Source organism: Giraffa tippelskirchi, chromosome 12 (genome assembly GCF_054371585.1).
Source record: "Giraffa tippelskirchi isolate mGirTip1 chromosome 12, T2T-mGirTip1v1.2.pri, whole genome shotgun sequence".
Classification (NCBI taxonomy): domain Eukaryota; kingdom Metazoa; phylum Chordata; class Mammalia; order Artiodactyla; family Giraffidae; genus Giraffa; species Giraffa tippelskirchi.
Genome location: NC_137286.1, coordinates 126,198,400 through 126,225,313, shown reverse-complemented (window position 1 = coordinate 126,225,313; position 26,914 = coordinate 126,198,400). Strand labels below are relative to the sequence as shown.

At 36.0% G+C, this 26,914-nt stretch overlaps 1 long non-coding RNA gene across 1 annotated transcript in view; it reads left to right on the top strand.

Annotated features, from left to right (window-relative positions):
* LOC145529436 (uncharacterized) overlaps positions 1-26,914 on the top strand; it is a 294,204-nt gene that overhangs the window by 154,478 nt on the left and 112,812 nt on the right. The window contains exon 7 of the long non-coding RNA XR_014071225.1: positions 24,825-24,893. This is a non-coding gene — a long non-coding RNA (uncharacterized LOC145529436). The remainder of the gene's footprint in view (positions 1-24,824; positions 24,894-26,914) is intronic.

Sequence of the window (26,914 nt, the reverse complement as noted above, 5' to 3'; positions counted from 1 at the left end):
AAGGAGGGGAAGTGAGGGGGGGTAAAAATCCTATCTGGATTGAAGTACTCCAACAATTGACTAGTGAGTGAATGCATTCCCTGAGGGAAGAAAATACTGAATCTTTAAGCTAAACATAAGAAAACCAAATGCACTTACTACTTCTTAGAAGTTTATACCAATTTGTTACAAAGAGTGAGTTATAATCTATTTTTTTCTTTAGTAAATAAAATTTAACAAAGTGTTCTGCAAATCTGACAGAAAACTTTGTCTTTTCCTTTTCTTATGTCTCCAGAAACATTTATGTAATAATGGGAAAGAAGAAATTAGTGATTTTTAACATGAAACAGTTTAAAAGTGGAAGTCTTATTTTTAGAATATTGCTCTTTAACAGTACAATTCAGTAGCTTCAGAACTTTGTCATTATCCTAAAATGTCACACTGTGCCCATTAACAGTCACTGCCCTTTCTGCTTCCCTAGTCTATACTGTTAGTCACCCAGTTGTATCTGACTCTTTGTGGCCCCATGGACTGTAGCCTGCCAGGCTCGTCTATCCATGGAATTCTCCAGGCAAGAATACTGCAGTGGGTTGCCATTCCCTTCTGCAGGGGGTCTTCCCGACCCAGGGGTAAAACCTGGATCTCCTGCATTGCACGCAGATTCTTTACCGTCTGAGCCACCAGGGAATCTCTAGTCTATGGCAACCGTTAATTTATTTTCTGTCTCTAGAAATATGCCTATTATGGACATCTCATATCAGTGTAATCAGGCAGCCTATATTGGTATATAACTGATTGCTTGCACTCAGCATATAGTTGTAACTGACTGGTTGCCCTTAGTGTTATGTTTTCACGTTTTTTCATGTTTGTTTGGCTATATCAAATTTCAATCAGTTCTCTGATGAATATATGAGTTTTTTCCACTTTGGGCTATTATGAATAATGGTGTGGTGAATATTCACGGATAATGTTTGGCCTGAACATATCTTTTTAATTCTTCAACTATTTATAGAAATGAAATTACTGGCTTATGTGGTGACTATAGTCAAAAATTGAAGTTTTTACCAGAGTGACTGCAGCATGTTACATTCCAGCAGTATACAAGCATTCCAGTTTCTCTGTGTGCCCAACAAGTCTTTTTACTCTCTGGCTTTTTGACTATAGCCATTCTAGTGGGTGTAAATGGTATTTTATTGCGGTTTTAACTTTAAATTCTCTGATGGCTTATTATATTGACTGTCTTATCATGTGCTTCTTCGCCGTTTTAGTTCTACTTTGAAGAAATGTCTATTCAGGTTCTCTGCCTATTTTTAAATTTAGATATCTGTCTTTTTATTAATCAGCTGTAAGTTTTTTTTACATATCAACAACAAAAATTTCTTGTCAGATATATGATTTGCAAGTATTTCCTCCCTTGCTTTGTGTTGAAAAGTCTTTGATTCAATATTACTCTCAAGATTTGTGAGGAGAAAGCTATAAGCTATCTTAAGGTTTTTAAATTTAAAATTTTTTTGAAGTATACTTGACAATGATACTGTGTTACTTTCAGGTGTACTGCAAAGCAATTCATATATATATATATATTCATATATATATATAATATAATATAAAATCACATGATTTTTCCATATAGGTTGTTCCAAAGATTGAGTATATTTCCCTTTGCTATAGAATAAGTCCTTGTTGTTAATCTGTTTTATATATAGTAGTGTATGTCTGTTACTCCCAAATTTCTAATTTATCTCTTCCGCCCACCCTCTCCACTCTGACAGCCATAAGTTTGTTTTCTATGTCCGTGAGTCTATTTCTGTTTTGTAAATAACTTCATTTGTATCATTTTTTATATTCCACATGCAAATGATATCATATGGTAATTCTCTTTCTCTGTCTGACTTACTTCTCTTAGTAAGATAATGTCTGAGTCCATGCATCTTGCTGCAAATGGCATTGTTTTATTCTTTTTAGGGCTGAGTAATATCCCATTCATATTCTGTGAATATATAACACATCTTATGTATCCATTCATCTGTCAATGAGCACTTATTTCTCTCCATGTCTTAGCTGTTATATATAACCCTGCCATGAGCATTGAGGTGCTTGTATCTCTTAGAATTATGGTTTCTTCCAGATGTATGCCAAGGAGAAAGATTGTGAGATCATAGGGTAGCCCTATTTTTAGTATTTTAAGGAACCTCTCTGTTGTTCTCCATTGTGGCTGTATCAATTTATATTCCCACCAACTGTGTAGGAGGCTTCCCTTTTTCCACACCCTCTCTAGCATTTATGATTTGTAGACTTTTCGATTGTTTTCATTCTGACTGATATGAGGTGATATCTTCTTGCAATTTTGATTTTCGTTTCTCTAGTATTTAGCGATGTTGAGCATTTTTCACATGCCTTTTGGCCATCTGTATGTCTTCTTTGGAGAAATATCTGTTTAGGCCTTCTGTCCATTTATTTATTTATTTTTTTATATTGAGCTGTGTAAGCTGTTGGTATATTTTAGAGATTAATTTCTTGTCAGTTGCATTAGTGCAAATTATTTTCTCCCATTATGTAGCATGTCTTTTTGTTTTTTTTATGGTTTCCCATATATTTTTATCTCACCCTATTTTCAAATAAACTACTTTAATTTATACTTTGAGATTTTTTGAGGAATTACTTGCTTAATTTTATTTTATTTTTTGCAGCAACCACAATATTTTTGATACTCAAAGTTTTAGTTTTAAAGAAAAGTTTTCTTTGTTTTTATCTTCTTACATTCTTTTATTTAGTTGGCAGTTTCATTGCAAAAATCACTGATCTCAATATCATTATATTCATATTCCACCATCTCAGATAGTCTTTGAACTATACCAAGAATTATTGAAATAGAAGCTTTGGTTTATTGTTTTCTTTCCCCTCTTGAGAATTATATATATATAAAATAAAGTTTTTACAAAATTTGAAATAGCATAAGGCTGTCTAGATGTAGAAAAAATCTGTTCAGTAAGCATTTTCAGCAAAAATTGAATAATTGACTTGTTGATGTTGGTGTCAGAATATATGATTTCTATTTCAGAACTTTTACAGTACTGAAATAAATGTATAATAAAAGTTTACTGAAGGATTACCCTTTCTGTATTTCACTGCTTCCTTTACCTATAATCCTGTTCAGCCAACTGGTAGATGATACATCTGTTCCAGCTGGGAAATGGGGATGATTGAGAAACATGAAATAGTGGGAGAGGCTTGGGAAGTTTTGGCAGTCTAAGGGTGATCTTTGGGGAAAAGAGAGGCAAGAAAAGGAAAGAGCAAAGAAGAGTGATTCTCTGGGACAATATAATAATTGAGAATTTCAAATTAAACAAATGGATACCACCATGATAAAGTTCATGAGCCACAAATCATAAATTTTCAAAGAAAATTTCTCTGATGATTCAATAAAATGATAAAAGAGCATAATGTTTCCAAACACTTATTAACATTACACGAGGGCATGCATGCTCAGTTGTTTCAGTCATGTCCGATTCTTTGTGACCCTATGGACTGTAGCCCACCAGGTTCCTCTATCGATGGGATTATCCAGGTAAGAATCCTAGAGTGGGTTGCCATATTCTCCTCCAGAAGATTTTCCCAACACAGGGATTGAACCCATATCTCCTGTATCTCAGGTGGATTCTTTACTGCTGAGCCACCAGATAAGCCCCTTTTAAAATTACACATATATATCAAATCAAGCTGGAATCAAGACTACAGGTAGAAATATCAACAGCCTCAGTATGCAGATGATACCACTCTAATGGCAAAGAGTGAAGAGAAGCTAAAGAGCCTCTTGAGGAGGGTAAGAGAGGAGAGTGAAAAAGCTGACTTGAAATTCAACATTAAAAACCTACGATCATGGCATCGAGTCCCATTACTTCATGGCAAATAAAAGGAGAAAAAAGCAGAAGCAGTGACAGATTTTATTTTCTTTGGCTCCAAAATCAAGTGTGGATGATGACTGCAGCCATGAAATTAAAAGACCCATGCTCCTTGGAGGGAAAGGGATGACAAACCCAGCAGTGGTTTAGTCGCTAAGTCATGCCTGACTCCTGCGACCCCATGGACTGCAGCCTGCCAGGCTCCTCTGTCCATGGGATTCTCCAGGCAAGAGTACTGTAGTGGGTTGCCATTTCCTTCTCCTGACAAACCTAGACAGCATATTAAAAAGCAGAGACATCACTTTGCTGACAAAGATCTACATAGTCAAAGCTATGGTTTTTCCAGTAGCCATGTACAGACGTGAGAGTTAGTCCAAAAAGAAGGCTGAGCACTGAAGAACTGATGCTTTCGAATTGTGGTGCTGGAGAAGACTCTTGAAATTCCCTTGGATAGCAAGGAGATCAAACCTGTCTATACTGAAGGAATCATCCCTGAATATTCATTAGAGAACTGCTGCTGAAGATGAATCTTCAATATTTCGGCTAACTGATGCAACGAGCCTACTCATTGGAAACGACCTTGAAACTGGAAAAGATTGAAGGCAAAAGGAGAAGAGGGCAGCAGAGGATGAGATGGTTAGATAACGTCACCAACTCAATGGACATGAGTTTAAGTAAACTTCGCAAGATAGAGGACAGAGGAGTCTGGCATGCTACAGTCCATGGAGTCACAAAGAGTTGGACATGACTTAAGAGACTGAACATCAACAACAATACATCAAATGGTGCTACAGAAAATTAAGTATATTTTAGGTAGGGATCATTTACAAGAAACATTCAGAGCAACTTATAATCACAAACTAACTTTACTCCAAAGGGAAGCTTAGCTTCAGCAAAATGTATCAATCTTCATTTATGTTACCCACTGATTTAATATAGGATCAACTTTGCAGATTTCATAAAAATGTTATAAAAAATTAGAAGATTATTTTCCTATTTTATGTCATAAAATATTTAACCTATTATTTTTTAAACTGGTATCTTTTACTGTGCTAATAGTACATCTTAAACTTGTTATCATTAGTTACAATATACTTTTATTTACCCTCTGTGTAGAGGATTTTATAAATATAACTAAAAAGCTGATTTGATTGATTTGATTTGCAGCATATTGCTTCAAAGTAAATGCATATTATTTGGAGAAGTTAAATAATTTATCATTACTTTATTAAGGTACTAATCTGATCCAGAGATTTCCATATATATGAGCTTCCAGCTACTTTAATAGTCCTTGCATGCATGTCTACTTCAACTAAACACACACGATTTTCCATCCACTCATCCTACCTTGTCTTCTCACGTTCTTTCTGCTAGGGATTGGCACCTTGGCTATCTATTTCCTCTGTCTAAAAACTGGGTATCATTCTTGACTCTCCCTGTATAAGAGAGGGACAAATTTCTGACCCATTTCTGACAAATTTCTTTTTTGATAACTCTAGAGTCTTCCATTTTCATCCTTATCCACTAATGCTATTTTCATCAGAATTATCCTCATCATTCTTTTAAATGACTGCAACTGATTGAGAGACACTGGGAAACATACCTTCTGCCTCCAACCCGTGCCCATTCCATAGTAGAAATTAATTTTCAAAATGAATATCTGATCTTGTCACTATAACAGTCCTTCAGTGATTTACTATTTTTCTTATATCATCCTAAGTACTTAACCATTGGATATTATTGTGCTCACTCTGCCTGGCGAACTCTTCTTCCTCTTCACTTAATCTCTCAACTTCAAATGTCACTTTTTTTGAGAAAGCTTTTAATCTGTACCTATGACTGCACCTACCACTGAGACTAAAACACCTATTAGCATTGTAGTTTTCCATTTACCTGTGAAGTTTTGTTTATGAACATTCCTCAAATAAAATACAGAATATGCTCCTTTGTTCACTATACCTCCTATCACTGACCACAAGAGTTAGCAAATTTTATAGACTGAAATTTTCTAATGAATGTGTAAACAGATGAATGTGTGCATTTGAACTTGGGTGGATGTTTAAATAGACCTATAGCAGTGTGTGTGTGTGTGTGTGTGTGTGTGTGCTTCTTTAGCACACAAACATTCAATAAACCCCAACTCTGTGAGTTACCAACTTATCTTTACATTGAAATAGCATAACCAAGATAAAATTCATCAGTTTTGTTTTTATATAATTACCTGAGTAAAAATTAGAAATTGTATTTTTCTTAGCTAATGTGTAATCATGTTATATTTATGGAACATTTAAATAAATTTCTATAATAAAGCAAGACAGCTTTAGTTGTAAACATGAGTATGCAATCTTTTACAGCTGTGTCACTTAAAAGACACTCCAGAACATTCAGAATTACAGATTTCTTCATCAAAAATCTAGGTAGAGGGAAAAATCATTGCAATATGAAAGAACTAATAAGAACTTATTTTTACTTTCTTCATCATGCAAATAGATCAAAATTTTAAATCATAACCTATTCTCTGACAGACAATAAGTACTTAATTGAAATATGTAAACTCCTTTGAAATATTTTTATTATTTAGCTTCTGTTCCTCACTGGTAACAAATAAAATACACAGAGGGAACACAACTGGTAAATCATTTGTCAGTGTTAGATAATAAGTTCCGTTATGCCCAAATTTAACTTTCAAAATTTAATACATCCATTACAAAATTGCAGAGTTGTAAGAATACTAAGAAAGTTGATGCCCATAACTACGGTGCTTAGATGAAAGTTATAATTAAAATTTTGAGAAATAATACAAGACATGAAAAGACTCCCACTTGCCTTTCATATAAAGATTTTGCTAATTATTCATGCATATTAGGCATTTCAAAGGAAATTTGTAAGCTAAATTATTTTGAAAATTGTCTTCATATATCATTTCATGAAAACAAACTTTTAAACTTTTTCAATGGGTTATTACACCAAAGGAATAATAACTTTGAAATAAAGCATTAAGAAATTAAAAAATGAACATTTTCCAAAAGATATGAGAAGTATTTCTTTAAAAATCTAAAAAGATTTTATCCTATTACTGTGTACTTTATCTTTCAAGCAAAATGTTTTAAAATTTATTTTCAATATGTTCTTGTCTTATTCAGTTTTTTTACTAGTATCTTGATCTTTTTTAAAATTGAAATATAGTTGATATAGGATATTATGTTAGTTTCAGGTGTATTACATAGTGATTTGACATTTGCATTACTACAAAATGATCACCACAATAAGTTTAACCAGTTGTCTTCATACTAAATTATTACAATATTATTAACCATATTCCTTAGCTGAATATTGTATCTTCAAGGTTTACTTGTTTTTTAACTAAGTAAGCTACAAAAGGTGGACTCAAAACTGCTGAATTCAAAATTTCCCCTTCATTTTGTTAACTGAGTGATTCTTGGTCATTTGTTTAACCTGTCTGTTTTTCATTGTTCTCATCTCTGAAATGGAATAAATAATAGTATGTACCAGTAAAGCTGCTAATATATTAAATAAATTATACAGATAAAAGTGCCTAAAACATAATAGATACTCAATTCTTTTCATTTGTTGCTGCTTTTGTTTCATTGCATTGCTGAATTAAAAAAAAAATTAATAGGACAGATAGACAAGGTTAGGTTTTTGCTCAGTATTGGATACCCATTCTATGTTAGGTATAAATATAATGACTACAGAGCTAACAAAGTTGAATGGTAGCATTAATATCTTATAAAATATGAATAAGTATGGCTTTAATCTAAACATACTTTGAACATTTTATTTTTAATGCCACTCTTATGAAAGCCTACTGTTTATTTGGTAGTGAACAGGAAGGAGGTATAGAATTGGCAATAAACAGAAGATAGCATGGGAAAGCGGAAAAGGCAATGGCACCCCATTCCAGTACTCTTGCCTGGAAAATCCCATGGACAGAGGATCCTGGTAGGCTGCAGTCCATGAGGTCGCGAAGAGTCGGACACGACTGAGGCAACTTAGCAGCAGCAGCAGCAGCATGGGAATGTGGTTCAGAGTGTTACTTCTGGAATTGAGTACTTCAGGGAAGTATCTCACTTCTGTCACTTGCTAACTGTATGTTCTTGACCTCTGTGTAACCACCTGTAAACTCTGAATAACCAGAGTTACTATTTAATGTGTTGTTGTTAGGAAAGTATGTTTTTATACTAGGTCAAAATAAATGCTCACTATTACTACATCGACTGATACATTAATGATAAAAACCACAAGCTGGGCATCACCACAATAGACTACCAACATATAATGGTTTTGATTTCTTAGTTGAAGTGTCTTTCAAATTCTAGAGTCAATCTGTTTAATATAAATAGCTAAAGCAATCATGGGGGCTACACAGGTGGCGCTAGCGGTAAAGAACCTGCCTGTCAATACAGGAATTTGGAAAACTCAGCAGTAGCCACAGGATTAGAAAAGGTCAGTTTGCATTCCAATCCCAGAGAAAGGCAATGCCAAAGAATGTTCAAACTGCCACAAAATTGCACTCATGTCACATACTAGCAAAGTAATCCTCAAAATTCTCCAAGCCAGGCTTCAACAGTACGTGAACTGAGAACTTCTAAATGTTCAAGCTAGATTTAGAAAAGGAACCAGAGATCAAATTGCCAACATCTGTTGAATCATAGAAAAAGCAAGAAGAGTCCAGAAAAACATCTACTTCTACTTCATTGACTACTCTAAAGCCTTTGATTGTGTGAGTCACAGCAAACTGTGGAAAATTTTTAAAGAGATGGGAATACCAGACCACCTGACCTGTCTCCCAAGAAATCGGTATGCAGATCAAGAAGCAACAGTTAGAACCAGACATGGAAAAATGGACTGTTTCAAAATTGGGAATGGAGTACATCAATGCGGTATATTGTCACCCTGTTTATTTAACTTATATGAAGAGTACATCAGGCGAAATGCCAGACTGGATGAAGCACAAGCTGAAATCAAGATTGCTGGGAGAAATATCACCGTGATGATCATCGCTTTGAGACAAGTCCCTTCCAGATAGAGTATGGCATCACATGGAAGAAACAGTCATATCTGCACTGCCACTTATGAACCACTGTGTTTGTTGCTACAAATATGACCATTTTGGCCTGTTAGTCAACATAAAGACCTAGAAAACAGCACTATAATATCCCCCTACAAAGTGTACTAATACCTGTTACTTCTGGGTTTTGTTACCTATTTTCTTTAAGGAAATTTATCATCAGACTAAGAAGCATCAGTTAAGTCTAGACCAATAGGAAGAAATAATTTCTCAAAATATGAAACTATTTGTCATAGCACTCCTCTGATGTCAACATTATTACCAAGGAGATGGAAAAATTGAAGTACAAAGAGATTAATTGTTTAATGACACATGAAGCCACAAGCTGGAGAGGAAAGATCACCTAACTCACTGGTTCTCACAATCAATAAATTAAAAGAGAACTACTGAGTGCTTTTCCTATATGACATATCTATTGCAAATAACTAGTGCTAATTAGCACTATTCTACTTTGCAAAGTTTAAAGCATTTTTTGAATCCTTGTCAGTTAGAAAATTAGTGTTTAGTATTATTGGAAGATATAGCTTCCAGGAAATTCATGACAAAATATTCTGCTGCAAATTACTCTTCGTTTTCTTGGGATTACCAATGAGCTATACAGACGGTATAATAGTATGGAAAAATAGTAGAAAGGAATCCAAATACCATTTTTCTAGTCCCTTTCCAAGAACCTATATATTCCAGTACACAGCTCCAGTAAAAGACTGATGTGTATGGCTTATGCTTTAAGCTCGAGGGAAAACTTTTATCTACATGTGTGTGTGTGTGCCTTCATGCTCAGTTGCTTCAGTCATGTCTGACTCTTTGCACCCCTGTGGACGGTAGCCTGCCAGGCTCCTCTGTCCATGGGATTCTCCAAGCAAACATACTGGAGTGGGTTATCATGCCCTCCTCCAGGGGACTTCCTCACCCAGAGATCAAACTTGCGTCTCCTGCAGCTCCAGCATTGCAGGTGGATTCTTTACCTACACAATACAAAATATAATTCTAAGAGACAAGTGTGTCAATGAAAGGAAATTTATCTTTGTGACAAAGCAGATCCAGATCAACTTTCCTACCCAGCTACATTGAGGAGAAGGGGAAAATATGAGACCAGTCAGCAACTAAACACCAATGTGTGAAGTAATGCCAACCAGCTGAGAGCACCTGAGTCTGGATATCCAGGGTATTCTGAGAGGTTCAGTCAAAAAACAGACTGAAATTAATTTCAACTTAAGTCCAAGCCTCCTTTGGAAGCTTCATGCCATCTATAGACTCCAAATCCTGATATAGTTACATCAGATATATTGTCATCTAGGTGGAGAGAAGTATTCTTGCTGCTTCCTATTCTGCTTCTTTGCAGAATCCTCTGTTTATTATTTACACTTAAGTCTTTTCACATCTTACAGATTTGACTCTTCCTGTTATACTGTAGTTATTTTCAGGCATGGTATCAGCATTTTGAAATGATGAATATACATCAAGAGGATTCTGTTCTTCAGAGTTAATTTTCCCTGTTCATTTTTTCTTTAGATTTTAAAAGCATTCTCTTATTCATGATGCCAGAAAGCCTGCTGCAGTGTTTGAACTTATTAAAGAAAAACATATTAAAGCAGAGTGACAAGCAGTGACACACCAAAGTGAAGTTGTCAGATAGGAAGTCAAAAGCCAAGATTAAGTAGAGACTGAGAAACAAAGTTATAACCAGCTTTAGATATAACCAAAAAAAAAAAAAAGAAGGGACCAAAATCAAAGAGTTGAGCACAATGTTTTTGCTCTTGCTGTTGGAAATGCTATCATCTTCACACAAACATTCAATTAACAGCACGATGACAGCAGTTGAGGGGTATCTAAGTCTGGAAATAGAAACCGGAGTTCTGTGTGTTCAGTTTAATAAGCCTTCAGAGTTTTAAGATAATATTTCAAAGATAATCTAGTTAACAGAAATATCGAATTATGCAAACAGGTCTCACTCTCTCAAACTGATTGTTTTTCAAGCTATTTTTCTACCTGGGAGCTTTCAGTACACCTTAATAGTTATTTTTCATACATGAAAAAAAGCATTAATTATTTTAAAGGGATAAACTATATTAATTATTTTATGATAATTATTAATACATTTGATAGTTATTTGCCTTGAAGCATATAAAACAACAATCAATTAGTAAAGTGGTAGAATTTGTCTCAAAATTCAATGATACAGCAAAATCATGAAATTGTGAACAAGGAATATACATATGTATTACCATTTAATGAAAAATTTTAGAGGATCGTCTGAACTATGAAAGTGAAAGTGTTAGTTGCTCAATCATGTCTGACTCTTTGTGACTCCATGGGCTATAACCCACCAGGCTTCTCTGTCAATGAAATTCTCCAGATGAGAGTTAGAAAATAACGTTAGCCTTTTCAAAGTTACTGCTGTTGCTGTTGCTGCTGCTAAGTCGCTTCAGTCGTGTCCGACTCTGTGCGACCCAATAGATGGCAGCCCACCAGGCTCCTCTGTCCCTGGGATTCTCCAGGCAAGAATACTGGAGTGGGTTGCCATTTCCTTCTCCAATGCATGCATGCATGCTAAGTCACTTCAGTCGTGTCTGACTCTATGCAACACTATGGATAGCACCCCACCAGGCTCCTCTGTCCACAGAATTCTCTAGGCAAGAATACTGAAGTGAGTTGCCATTTCCTTCTCCATTCAAAGTTACTGAAAGGATAAAAATAGAAACTCTATGCAAAATGACTATTAAAGTTACCCAACTTATAGGTGAGTCTCAAAAAAACAGTACCTGTGATAGCAGAACACATTTACTGCCTACATACTATGTACGTGTTCTAAGTAATTCATAGGAATTAAGACAATTATCACAACAATCTAAAACTTCTTACACTTCACTGCTTCCTGAAAGTACCTGAAGTAAAAGTTAACAGAAAATTGTTTCACACAAAATCAAGGGTATTTATATGTTTCAGTCATCTACTCAATAATCATTTAATTAGATCCTAGCAACAGAGAGTTGCAGGTTCATGAACTAGTATGACTCAGTTCAAATTCTGGCAAATACTTATTCAATGAAGGAACTGAAGCAATTTTTTTAGCTTCTTCTTGTCTTATAAATTATGTGTAACAGAGTGATGAGTTAATATAATCACAGTTCTCTATCATTTCCTGATGCATTGTAGATACTCCATAAGTGGTAGTGGATGATGTAATTATTACCAGTAGATGCTGGGACCTGAGTGCATTTATCAGCATATTAATAAGGGTATTGAATCTTGTAGGGAAAGATAAGTACATGAGCAAATAATGGTACAATAAGATGTTAAGGAAAAGCATATGTGGAATACAGGAGAGGTACAGGTAAAAGGGGGCTTCCAGATGGCTCAGTGGGTAAAGAATCTACCAGCAGTGCAGGAGATACAGTAGACACCAGTTGTATCCTTGGGTAGGGGAGATCCTCTGGAGGAGGGCATGGCAACCCCCTCCAGTATTCTTGACTGGAGAGTCCCATGGACAGAGGAGCCTGGTGGCCTGCCATAGTGTCACACAGAGTCGGACACCACTAAAGCAATTGAGCACACACTCATGTGCAGTTAAGAGGCTGGGAAGTTCTACCGAAGGGACCTCAGTTAGAAGTTAGGATATCAGCAAAATTCTAGAGGCAAGAATAATTACAGGATTTGACAGAATCTGAAGTGATTGTGGAGCTTTTTGTAGTTGGGAAAAGCAAAATTGGATAGACATTTGGCAAGATATGCAGCTGTAGACACAGGCAGGACCTAGATCAGAGAATCCTTACAGGACATACTGAAGACTCTATCCTTATAGGCATTTATGGACCATTGATGTGTTTTTAAGTAGGAGATAACATAATAAATATTTATCTTTTCAAAAATGTATGCCTTCCATGTAGAAGATGCATTTCCAGAGAGGTGAATGCAGAAAGATTGATAATAGAGGCAGGAAAAAAGCTTAGCTGAGTAAGGGGCAAGAATCTGGAATTTCCCAATGATTCTAGCAATAAAAAGAGTGAAAAGTGTGTGTTAAGTTTGCAAAAATAGAGGCAAAGTTACTTGATTAACAAATGATGAGCTGTTATAAAGAGAAGGACTATTCTGAGATGGACCCCCAAGTTTCTGGTGTTGATGGGTAAAAGCAGGTTGTACCACACACCTCCTAAGTGACTTAGCAGATACAGGCTAGAGAATAAACAAGTGCCTAGACGTATATATATATATATATATATATATATATATATATATATATATATATATATAGCCGTGGAGGTAACTAGTTACAATTGGCTGTATGCCTGAAGCTCCTGGGAGCAGTCTGGCCAGGAAACACATCTTTGTGAGTCATCTGAAAATATTGACTAGAAAAGCCACTAAAGAGGATGCAGTCTCCTTGAGTATAGATGATAAGAGAGAGAAGAAAATTTACAATAATTGTGTAGTGCTGGAATAGTGCTAAGGTGCCACTGAATGTTAATCCAAACCTACATCTCCTGATGGAAGTGTTCCCACTCTTACACTCTTGGACTGTACCTTTCTTAGATCTATGTGGCCTATGAGAATACAGTTCTCTGGAAAAAATTAATGGATATGTTTATTAATTTCCCACTGGCATTTAACATTTTGGCTTGAAATATGAACTTTATACAGAAAGTGTTTTTATATTATCTGTACAATGTTGTCTTGAAATGAGACACATCTTTCTAATGTAATTTCCAACTACATTTTTAATACTTCAGTGTATCTGAAAAGCAAGTGTAACACAACTGCCTCAATAACTGATTTGGACCTCAAATTTAATCAATTATTGGAATTAATAGTAACCAAAAAAAAAACCATGGTGGAAAATTTGGGATGATTTGGATAATCTAAATCCAAAAAAAAGTGAATATCAGTCTGCTTTTTTTCCTTTTAAAACTTTTTTAAATAAAAAATGTGGTCAGATCTATTTTCCCTGTGCAGAATGGTGAGCTATTTTAAGGACACTTCTAATGACTTAGTCATATTTTTATTGGATTCATGTTCACAAGTGGCTGAGCGTTGATTTCCTTCAGATATATACCAGTGAAGTTAAGATTTCTAGATCCTGAAGATGTACATTTTAAGTTACAGAAATGCTACATATCACAGAAATCATGTCTTAATCTAAATAAGTATCTTAAAATGTCCTGAATATCCCTTTAGGGTCATGGCCATAGTTTTCCTTATCACCTATCACCTGTAAAGTACCTACTATCTGTGAGACATTTTCAACATATGTATACAATTCTCACAGCAATTTTATCACATCTGTTTTCCATATAACATGATGTAAAATACAAGAGATGAAACTAAATTGTTTAGGGCCCACGTGTAGTAAGAGACCAAAATACAAGCCCTGTTTCCAAAGTTCAGATTATTTCTATTATGTCTTTTGCTTGCGCGCATGCTAAGTCACTTCAGTCGTATCTGACTCTTTGCGACCCCGTGCACGGCAGCCCTCCAGGCTCCTATGTCCATGGAATTCTCCAGGCAAGGATACTGAATTGGGTTGCCATGCCCTCCTCCAGATCTTCCCCAGCCAGAGATGGAACCGACGTCCCCTGCGGCTCCAGCATTGCAGGCAGATTCCTTAACACTCAGTCACCCGGAAGCCCATTATGCCTTATATGTACTGCAAATGCAGCTTATCTCAAGTAAATCTGATCCTTCTCAGTGGATTAAATAATATACACTGCTATACACGTACAATCAACCAGAGCCCTGAGGTATCTCAGACACCTGTGTTTCTCTGTTCTCAAATCCACTTTATGAACAAATCATGGTATTTATTTAACCTTCTTAGTCACTGTAGAATACATTTTCTTTTCATACTTGCTGTTTTAGGGTATAAGAGAGTCCTTATGTCTTGTTTATTATTATTCTAATTGCTTTTTGTCTCCTTAATAAGACACTATTTCACTCTATTCTTCATACTTTTATTAAAATAATCTTTATAAAAATACCACTTCATTTCTTAAAATTATGCATTTGTCCCTATTGCCTTGAGGGTAAAGTCAAACACTTTAACATGGCATTTAAATTTCACCATTTCTAAACCAAACACATCATTCTTGCCCATGTCTTGACCCCCAAACCTACATGATCCAGTCTCACTGACTACTTAGCTCATGTATAGTTTCATGACCTGAAGTTTTATTCTTGCTGTTCTGTCTACCCAGAGTGTGATTTCCCCATTCTTCCTCCCTGCACACATCTACTTCAGTTTCAACTTCCAGCTCAAGTTCTATCATCTGCTAAACATTTTTGCCTCATCCTTAGCTTCAAGTGGAAGTAGTCACTCACTATTATTTGCTTCGTAAATTTTCTAAAATTATTTATAAAGTATTTTATATCTGTCCTAGATCAATCAATTATACATTTCTTCAAATGAAAACTTTGTTATTCTGACTACCTAGTAGAATCTTTGGCCATGGTAGCAATGCATTACATGTTCTTGAATGAATTAATTAAAATGTCTTTACTATAGGTCAACCTCAATTTCATTATTCTTTCTGTAAGAAAATTAATCAGCATGATCTCTAATTCTTTGGAAAATTGGTACATGTAATATTTATTACAAATTATTTTTGTATGCTCAGGACAATCACCAAGATGAGTATATCTTGAATCCTTTATTTAGGAATGGTACAACCCCTCGCTATAGTCCATGGGGTTACAAAGAGTTGAATATGACTTAGTGACTGAACAATGATAACAATATAGTTAATACTCAGATATGCCCATTACAAAAGAAAATATAAAGTAGTATAACATAATGTAACATAACAAGGCTGGTATAGATAGTACATGAATAAAATTATTATCAGTAGCAAAAATAATAAATGTAGGTTACATGATAGGAGACAAATCAAAGTGAAGGTCTCTTTGTTGGAGACATTACCATGTAATCATGTATATTTTCTTGAAAAACACAGATTAGACAGATGGAGATATAAGGAGAATAATATTGATATAAAAATAAAATCGAAACTGGGGAGGAAAAACATGGTGTCAATAGGAGTGGAAAAATTCTATTAAGACCACATAGATGTCCAATGCACTGGAGTGAAAGGTAAGTTCAAAACCTTTGTAGGAATAATTTTGGAAAATCTTGCATTGTAGGGTGAAGAGTTGGACTTCATTTTGAACATGTGTAAAAGCCATCAATAATGTTGAATCAAAAGGCTGATGCAATCATGTTTTTGCTTTGAAATTAATCTCTGCTGAGTAGAGAAAGATGGGGAGAAGAGAAACAGGAAGCTCAGTGGTGTTAGGAAACAATTGCAATAGTCTGCAAGAACTGGACTTTCTTGGTAGCTCAGATGGTAAACAATCCACCTGCAATGCAGGAGACCTTGGTTTGATTCCTGGGTCAGGAAGATTCCCTGGAGAAGGGATAGGCTACCCACTCCAGTATTCATGGGCTTCCCTGGCGGCTCAGATGGTAAAGAATCCGCCTACATACAGGAGACCTGGGTTCAATCCCTGGGTTGGAAAATTGCCCTAGAGGAGGGCATGACAATCCACTCCTGTATCCATGCCTGACGAATCCCCATGGACAGAGGAGTGTAGTGGGCTTCAGTCCATGGGGTCGCAAAGAGCCTGACACTACTGAGCAACTAAGAACAGCACAGCACAGACAAAGATTATTAGGGCTTATGTGGCACAGTGAAAATGGTAATATACAGGGCAATTGTAGAAAATTATTGGAATTGATAAGTTTGAATGTATGTTGAATATGAAAATTGAGAAAGAGTAAAGGTACAATGATTTCATGTCTGTCCAACAACTATTGATCATTTATAAGTCAGACACAGCATTACCTCATTGATATAGATAATGCTATTATCAAAACCAGATATATAAGAAAAGTGAAGAATTGAGATGGAACAGTAAACTGAGATTTTAATATTTTGAGTTGTTCCCACAGGATACTCATGTCAAGTGAAGAATTAAAAAGTGAGGTCACAGCTAATTAATTTGAGTCCAGGGCATTTAATAGCACAAGTTGTAATTATAGGACTTAAAAAAATGGCACCATCTACACATTTCATTTAATTAAACAGAAGTTAAAAAAGACATTGTATTTGAAGTTCTACCAAAGAAAGCCGCATAGGTTATAGTTAAGTTTCATAGCATATGTTCTTGATAATATTAATATTTATTGCAGATTTTAAAACAAAAATATATTAAAATGTGAATAAAAAATATTTCAGAGAAGTCTGAAACCCCATTACAAAGATTTCTACCTAGTTTAATAAATACTGACTTAGAAGAGGTAATGAGAAGCTGAAATACTATGGCATAAAAAATGACCTCTCCCAACCTTTCTGCACAGAGTATTGCAAGTTTTAAGACCTCTGTATTCTGTTTTGGTGACAAACCCTAATGGCTATATTTTGTCCATACATTTAACCTTTAGGCTATGTGTTTCTTATAAGGAGGAATCTCTGCTCTCCACCCACACACACCTTACTGTACTGTTTTGGGATCCCTTTTTTGTAACCAAACTAAATGCTTCTGTGATATATCTCTGTTATATATCAATCTGCCATCCTCTCCCTTTTTCTGAAAGCAATATTGTCTTATATGTGTTTGCCCATCTTCTTGTGGTTTTACTCCGGACCCTCCATATGGAAAAGTGCTGATACGGAAATAGGAAACCAAAAGACATAGTCTACTTCTGGGTCACTTGAGTGTGCAGGTGAAATACACATATGTAAATATCATGTGGAATTCCATCTTTTGACATATTAGTTGATATATTTTATGTGGGATTATTCATACAAATAATGCTGGAGCTCACCATCCATTGCCTCAAATATGTTCATCATTTAAATGAGAAAGTAACAGAGCAGAACTAAAACATTACACTTTTATCTTGAATTTTAAAATATAGGGATTAACTCCATTACAGACATATGCATCTAGGATTCAAAGCTTTTTCACTTGCAAGAGTTAAGCTCTAGGGATGGAAAAAGAATGTCATGGAGTTTGAAAAACTTGATTTTGCAGTATCAAGGGCAAGTTAATGGAGGATTAAGGATACATTGTACTTAGAGCCTCACAATGAGTAGGGGCACTTTTGACTGCATATAGTAATAATTTTCACACTTTACAAGAAAGAGAAAAAAACTAAACATGAAAGAGCACTGCATGGACTCAGGAGAATTTTGGAAGAGAGAACATGAAAAATTAGATTGGAAAACCACTCTTAAGTCTTTAGATTTGACTTAAAAGGAGGTAGAAAATAATAGGGGTTCCCAGGCGGCGCTAGTGGTAAAGAACCTGCCTGCCAATGCAGGAGACGCATAAAAGACTCGGCTATGATCCTGGGTCAGGAAGATCCTCTGGAGGAGGGCATGGCAACCCGTTCCAGTGTTCTTGCTTGGAGAAGCCCATGGACAAGAGTCAGACATGATTGACTCTTGTGGACATTAGTGAATAGGGTTACAAAGGGTCAGACACGATTGAAGTGAATTAACACAGAGAAAAGGATAGAAAGATTGCTATTAGGAGAGCTGTCCAAGAGATACAGGAGACTTTGGCCCAATGCCTTCTTCTCTCCAATTTTCAATAGAATTCTGGGGATATAGCTGTATGTATGTACGCATATTTGTGTGTGTGTGAATATGGAAGGAAATAGAGATTGTGGTGACAAGCCAATTTTGAACTAAGCTTTGAAATAATATTAGAAATTTTCTAGTCTTTGAAGGCTGGCTGGGAGGAGAATGCTTTTACATTCGCTTATAAAATTTTAACGTTAATCCAGTTGAGTGAATATCAAGGAATAAAACATCAAAACAATCCTGAGAAACTTCGTTCTATAAAAACTTAAGTCCTTGAAATATTTTGCTATTTTAAGTCACATCATAAATCACAGGCCCAGAATAAACCAATTGGTGAGAATGCCAAAGCACCTCTCTCTGATCCAGAAGCCAATCAGAATTATTCCTGTTTCTCTTAAAGCCAATCAAAATTATCAGTTTCTATGTACAGGAGACAGGGATCAAGAAAATCCCCATGGAAAAGAAATGCAAAAAAGCAAAATGGCTGTCTGAGGAGGCCTTACAGATAGCTGGGAAGAGAAGAGAAGCAAAAAGCAAAGGAGAAAAGGAAAGATATTCCCATCTCAATGCAGAGTTCCAAAGAATAGCAAGGAGAGATAAGAAAGCCTTCCTCAGCGATCAGTGCAAAGAAATAGAGGAAAACAACAGATTGGGAAAGACTAGAGATCTCTTCAAGAAAATTAGAGATACCAAAGGAACATTTCATGCAAAGATAGGCTCGATAAAGGACAGAAATGGTATGGGCCTAACAGAAGCAGAAGATATTAAGAAGAGGTGGCAAGAATACACAGAAGAACTGTACAAAAAAGATCTTCCCGACCCAGATAATCACGATGGTGTGATCACTCACCTAGAGCCAGACATCCTGGAATGTGAAGTCAAGTGGGCCTTAGAAAGCATCACTAGGAACAAAGCTAGTGGAGGTGATGGAATTCCAGTTCAGCTATTTCAAATCCTCAAAGGTGATGCTGTGAATGTGCTGCACTCGATATGCCAGCAAATTTGGAAAACTCAGCAGTGGCCACAGGACTGGAAAAGCTCAATTTTCATTCCAATCCCAAAGAAAGGCAATGCCAAAGAATGCTCAAACTACCGCACAATTGCACTCATCTCACATGCTAGTAAAGTAATGCTCAAAATTCTCCAAGCCAGGCTTCAGCAATACGTGAACTGTGAACTTCCAGATGTTCAAGCTGGTTTTAGAAAAGGCAGAGGAACCAGAGATCAAATTGCCAATATCCGCTGGATCATTGAAAAAGCAAGAGAGTTCCAGAAAAACATCTATTTCTGCTTTATTGACTATGCCAAAGCCTTTGACTGTGTGGATCACAATAAACTGTGGAAAATTCTGAAAGAGATGGGAATACCAGACCATCTGACCTGTCTCTTGAGAAACCTGTATGCAGGTCAGGAAGTAACAGTTAGAACTGGACACGGAACAACAGACTGGTTCCAAATAGGAAAAGCAGCCCGTCAAGGCTGTATATTGTCACCCTGCTTATTTAACTTATATGCAGAGTACATCATGAGAAACGCTGGGCTGGAAGAAACACAAGCTGGAATCAAGATTGCTGGGAGAAATATCAATAACCTCCGATATGCAGATGACACCACCCTTAATGGCAGAGTGTGAAGAAGAACTAAAGAGCCTCTTGATGAAGGTGAAGGAGGAGAGTGAAAAAGTTGGCTTAAAGCTCAACGTTCAGAAAACTAAGATCATGGCATCTGGTCCCATCACTTCATGGGAAATAGATGGGGAAACAGTGGAAACAGTGTCAGACTTTATTTTTTTGGGCTCCAGAATCACTGCTGATGGTGACTGCAGCCGTGAAATTAAAAGACGCTTACTCCTTGGAAGGAAGGTTATGGCCAACCTAGATAGCATATTGAAAAGCAGAGACATTACTTTGCCAACAAAAGTCCGTCTAGTCAAGGCTATGGTTTTTCCAGTGGCCACGTATGGATGTGATAGTTGGACAGTGAAGAAAGCTGAGCGCCACAGAATTGATGCTTTTGAGCTGTGGTATTGGAGAAGACTCTTGAGAGTCCCTTGGACTGCAAGGAGATCCAATCAATCCATCCTAAAAGAGATCAATCCTGGGTGTTCATTGGAAGGTCTGATGTTGAAGCTGAAACTCCAGTACTTTGGCCACCTCATGCGAAGGGTTGACTCATTGGAAAAGACCCTAATGCTGGGTAGGATTGGGGGTGGGAGGAGAAGGGGACGACAGAGGATGAGATGGTTGGATGGCATCACCGACTCGATGAACATGGGTTTGGGTGGACTCCGGGAGTTGGTGATGGACAGAGAGGCCTGGCGTGCTGCAATTCATGGGGTCGCAAAGAGTCGGACACGACTGAGCGACTGAACTGAACTGAACTGATGTTCTGTAATGTACGTAAGACCTGTGCCAGCACTGACTGGGACAGTGTTTCAAAGGAAGGTCCCTTGCCCAGGGAGTTTAACAAATTATTTTTGTATTTTAATTTGTTTCATTGTCTTGAAGTTTCTTTTCTTGAAATTATCTCTGGCTCTCAGGCAGACTACCTGACTTCGTATAAACACATACTTTCTTAACAACGTTTAAAATAGTCACTCTTTTTATTCAGAGTTTACAGGTGGGAAAACAGAGTTCAAAAATGTACAGTTCACTAGGGATGGAAGGGGGATGCTTACCCCAAGTTACTCAGCTCCAAATGTAGCACTCTGGACCCCTCTCCCATGCTTTCTTCTGTTTATTGCCAATCCCACACCTCCTTCCTCTTCAAATTAACAGTTGGCTTTCAGTGAGGAAAACAGGCAGCTCATGCTCAAAAGACTCAAACTCCATGATGGCTTTTGGGGAAGAGTTTTTTAAAGGCAGTGTAAGGGAGGGGATCATGGGATTTAGGATCAACTCTTGGACATTCTTCTGACTGGCTGATGGTGAGAGAACAGGGTGGCATTTTAGGAGTCAGTAGCCTCAACTTTCTGGTTCCAACCAGTCTGAGGGCTGCTTGCTGTAGTCAGCTTGCAGTCAACATCCTCTGTGGTGGACAGGGTGTTATTGTCTTCAAACTAACTTAGGATCAGACTTACCTTTACTTTTGAAGCAAAACTCGGGGGTCCTTGTGACTGATTTATTGTTTAAGTTTATAGTTTCCTGCTGGGCTGTCCTATCTTTGTTTCTGCATTCTTTACTTCTTTGAGTACATGCTGGTAGGGCAGTCACAGTGGATTCTCACAGCCTCTTTTCCTGATCAACAACAACTGAGGACACAGAGGGGTCTGTCACACCAGGAAGGGCCCTATGTGTACCTACTTCATTTTGGGAGTATATTTGCAATTGGTTTTTTAGCCTTAGAATGTTCCATATCATGTAACTTTTGGGCAACATAGGTTGAATCCTCAGGTTTTTGTGTGTGTTTTTTTTTTTTTTGTAGCCCTGTTATTTTCCGTCTTTGCTTGAAAAATATCTTCTAGGTTTTTTTTGTTTTTTTTTTAATATCCTTTTCTTTGGAATGTTTTTGAAAGCTGCAGGAAACAGCCTAAACATGCCAATGTTATTAATTTTTTTCTTCTATTTGACCCTAATAGCCCAAGCATATGGCCTGCCTTCCAACTTACAGCAGGAAACAATTTGACTATTTTGCCACCCACCTCAGATTATATACCCTATGTTTTCCAGCCATCAATACCTGAGTCCTTGCCACCTACTTCCTGATTACCTCCACCAAACCAAAATATTCCTTTTAAAAAATATTTGTTTCTGTTTGCTTATTCACTTATATTTTAGATTTTAAATTTAACCTTTTTTAATGTGCACCCAGATCATCTGGATTAGGCTTCCCTCATAACTCAGTCAAGAATCTGCCTGCAATGCAGGAGACCCTGGTTCAATTCCTGGGTCAAGAATATCCCCTGGAGAAGGAAGAGGCTACCCACTCCAGTATTCTTGGGCTTCCCTTGTGGCTCAGCTGGTAAAGAATCCGCCTGCAATGTGGGAGTCCTGTGTTTGATCCCTGGGTTGGGAAGATCCCCTGGAGAAGGGAAAGGCTACCCACTCCAGTATTCTGGCCTGGAGAATTCCATGGACTATACAGTCCATGGGGTCACAAAGAGTTGGACACGACTGAGAGACCTTCACAGATCATCTGGGGAGCCTGCTAAAATTCAGATTTTGAATCAGAAGATCTGGTGGATGGCTTGAGATCTGGCATTTCTAAAAAACTCCCAGCTGATATCAGTATGACCAGGACAAGACCATGATTTGATTAATTATATTCATGCACCATACTACTTCTTTCTACTATTTACTCTTTACAGGTGTTTCCTATTTAAGATTGCCAAATTTACTCTGGCTTGTTTAAATAAAAAGGAATCCATGCTTAAACCACATGCCCAGGGCAACCTGGAGGATTGAATCAAGAAACAATAGTCTGTTGCTCTAAGAAAAAAATCTCCAAATAATCCATAGGACTCAGCCATCTAAAGAGCTGCTGCCTTTGCCAAGATCAGGCAGAATATTAAATCTGTTACCATAAACACTGTTTCCCAATCTTGTGCCTCTGCAAAAATCAGGAAGCTGCTATCTAGCTCGTGGCTTCTAAACAAGACCACCTCTGCCATAATCCACAACAGCAGAATGGATTTTCCACTCCCTGTGCCTCTCAGTGCATAAATAATAATAAATCCAAGTTTCATGAGAGTGCATTGACAAAACCTAAATAGCTCATCCTCCTAAGTAGCCACAACTTGATTGCAAAAAATAACATGAAACATTGTTTTTACCTTTCTTCTTTCTTCCCACTAGGAGCCTGGCACTGGTATGTGATAAACACACAGTCACAGTCTTCATCTATCACAGTCAGGTTTTGCAAGAGACAGACAATCTAATAACTGTGTAGGTGGCTAAGATAAGAAAGAAAGGAGAAAATGATCCAATATATTGATATGTAGCTATTTCATGTATTAATATAAAATAATAAGTAGTTTTTAAAGTTGAACTGAGATATTTATATTTACAAATAAAAAAAAAAATAGGACAAGGAAGTCTTCTACTCAAAGTAAGGAGTAGTAGATAGATTTCTTATTTAAATACAGCAGGTTAAAGGATTTCTTCCCCAGGACAGCATATTGCCAGTCAAGGTTTTACAACTCTGTATTATGTATTCAATCTCTAGATTACAAAGCTAGAAATTTTATAACCTTGTGTTAAATAACTGATAAAATTTTAAAACTTTTAAACTCCACAAATCTTAAAATTATTTATTTTATGTGCTAGATGTTAACAACCAAAATTTGCACAATTTTACCCAGAGAAGGGGAGCTATGAAAAGCCAATAGTTGTTTTATGATAGTTATTCACAGGTATATGCCATTAGCTTTGGGGCCTAAAAAGATTATACTCATGAAACAGAAATATAGCCCGACATTCAACATTTTAGAGTGTTTTATTCTTATTTTTCTTTCCTTTTTTTCCATTTTTGTCTTTGATTTTACAAATAAAAATTGCTTCATTTAATAAAGGTTGTCACTAAAACTGAAGATATCAATAGAAAAACCCAGCAAGATATTAATTGCTCTGATTTGCTACTGTTTAACATATTTATCAAATAATGCAGTTGACAAAAATTTGGACAGTGGTTTTGAGATTTAAACATTTTTTTAAATTTCCTTTATGTCATAGTCATATTTTGTTTTTATAGAACCAGCTGCATACTGTTTACTACCTAAGCTGAATACGTCAACCATTAAGTTTTGCATGCTTTACTGATTGAAATGAATATATTAGTAGTTAAATTTGCATTTACACTGATTGCCCTGAATATTGTGCAAATGTGTATGTTGTTAAATTAAAAAAAAGTATCTAAGTAATTACTTCTATTAAGGAGATTTAGAGCTGATAATAAAATAACCCAGCCATGAAGATTTTACTTGTCATTTTTCTCTTAATCTGTTATTAACATGAAATATTGCTCTGTTGCCTTTAAATGACATTATTGGTCACTTTAAAACTGTTTTTTTTATTTTATTTTTTGTGACGGGTGCTTGATTGCTTTGGGTTAAAAGATCAAAACCTCATTGGCAATAATTTTTCTTTTGTGATTAATATTGATAAATTGGTGATATAAGGTCTAATACTTTAACTCTTTTGTATAGTACAATTTAAATGATTTTTATTGATTTAATTTCTATGAAAATATGACTTTTAAGGTTAGAAATTCTATTAATTTGGTCTGTAGTATGTGCCAAGTTATCTAAAATATTTCTTTTCTTAATTCTCTTGGCAGTTGACATCATTTCACAGATTAGACAAACTCAAAGATGTTTAAATAAAGTCACTGAAACCTGTGTACCATGTAAGTAGTGGAGCTTGGACTGCAATTTGGAACTATCCAGATTTTAATGCTCTAATTTCTATTCTATCATTCATGCCCTAGACTAAAAAATTCTTTTTAAAGAGTCAAATCTCTGTTACTTACTAGGTTTGTGTGGTTGTACATATTTCTCATCTCTGTGTCTATTTCTGAAATTTAGATAATAGCTATCATTTCTCAGTCAGTTCTGTAAGGTGAATGAAATAAAACAAGTGTGGGCTTTTTGAAAATCATAAAGCACTCTATTGTTTTAAGGTATCCTGAATATATTTACTAGTCAACTATGATTTATGTCATAATATAAAAACACATTTTTAGTGAGGAACTATGCATTAAAAGTGAGGAGTAGAACTTACTATGTTCTCAGGAGTCAGTGTATAATTTAAGAAATTTAAGGGAAACAATGATTTGCCTGCAGCATGGTGTTGCCATGTTTGCTATGATCCTTGGCATTACTATCTTCCTACATGCTGTTTTCCTTTATTTGGAACGTCCTTTTCACTCCAGTATTCTTTTGCTTATGTCCCTTTGCCCCTGGAAAGACTTCCAGTCAATTCTCAACCTGCTTTATACCCCTGTTCCAGAAGCACTGTGTGCATTTATATTCCTGGGATTTTTAAAACTTTCATGCGATTGTTATTCTCTTTGTCTGTAACTCTTGCAGTGTGAACATCTCTGGTACACGGTAAATGCTAAAAAGTATTACCTGAGTAAGTGAGAGTTTGACTGTCTCCACTGCAATAGAACTACTAAGTAGTGTACAACTCTTTGCGGCCCCATGGACTGTAAGACACCAGACTTAGCTGTCCTTCACATCTCCTGTAGTTTGCTCAAATTCATGTCCACTGAGTTGGTGGCACCATCCCACCATCTCATCCTCTGTCACCCCCTCTCCTCCTGCCCTCAATCTATCCATGTATCAAGGTCTTTTCCAATGAATCGACTCTTCACATCAGGTGGTCAAAGTATTGGAAATTCAGTTTCAGCATCAGTCTTTCCAATGAATATTCAGAGCTGTAATTAGGTGGTGTGGTGCTTATTCTTCTTATTTGCCTTGAATGTTATATATTTTGTTGTGGCAAAAACACATAATATGAGCTCTGTACTCTTAACAGATTTTTAGGTGCACAGCAGAGTATTGTTAAGTATAAGCACAATGTTGTACAGTGGATCTCTAGAACTTTTTCATTATGCATGACTGAATCTTTATACCCTGAGCAATCTTGTCAGGAAAATAATTTATGAGTAAGAAAATTCAGTATAATATTGGATGCAGTGCTGTGCTGTGCTTAGACACTCCATTGTGTTCAACTCTTTGCGACTCCATGGACTATAGCCTGCCAGGCTCCTCTGTCCATGGGATTTTTCAGGCAAGAATACTGGAGTGGTTTGCCATTTCCTTCTTCAGAGGATCTTATGGACCCAGTGATCAAACCTGAGTCTTGTGCCTCATACATGCAGGCAGATTCTTTACCTGCTGAGCCATCTTGGAAGCTAATATTGGATGAGTCAGATTTCTTTCTTTTTTTTTGGTAAAACACTTTGCTATATAATATTGGCCAATTTCATAACTGAGTGTATGTCACAAATCAATATTTTAATATGTATATGTACTTATATTAATACTAGGTGAATATAAATATATACAGACATAAATATATATATATATTATATACATGTTTATGTATATATTTTAATTTCTATAGCCAAGATACATTATATGATCTGTTGAGAATTACATAAATGCATTTTGGGGGTGAGAAAATAGAAAATTTTAAATACTGCAAATATATAGTTAAATAAAGTCCTGTTTATTTTATAAGGACAAATAATGTAATTTTCATTTTACAAAGTAATTTTATTTATATTCTGTATTACATTTTAAATTATAGAATAGTTCTATTTTACAAAGTTAATATAAGTCATACCATGAATTTACCACTTAAAATTTCTTCTAAAATTTATATTAATTGAGATTAAAAGGTGAGGCAATGAGATTAGGA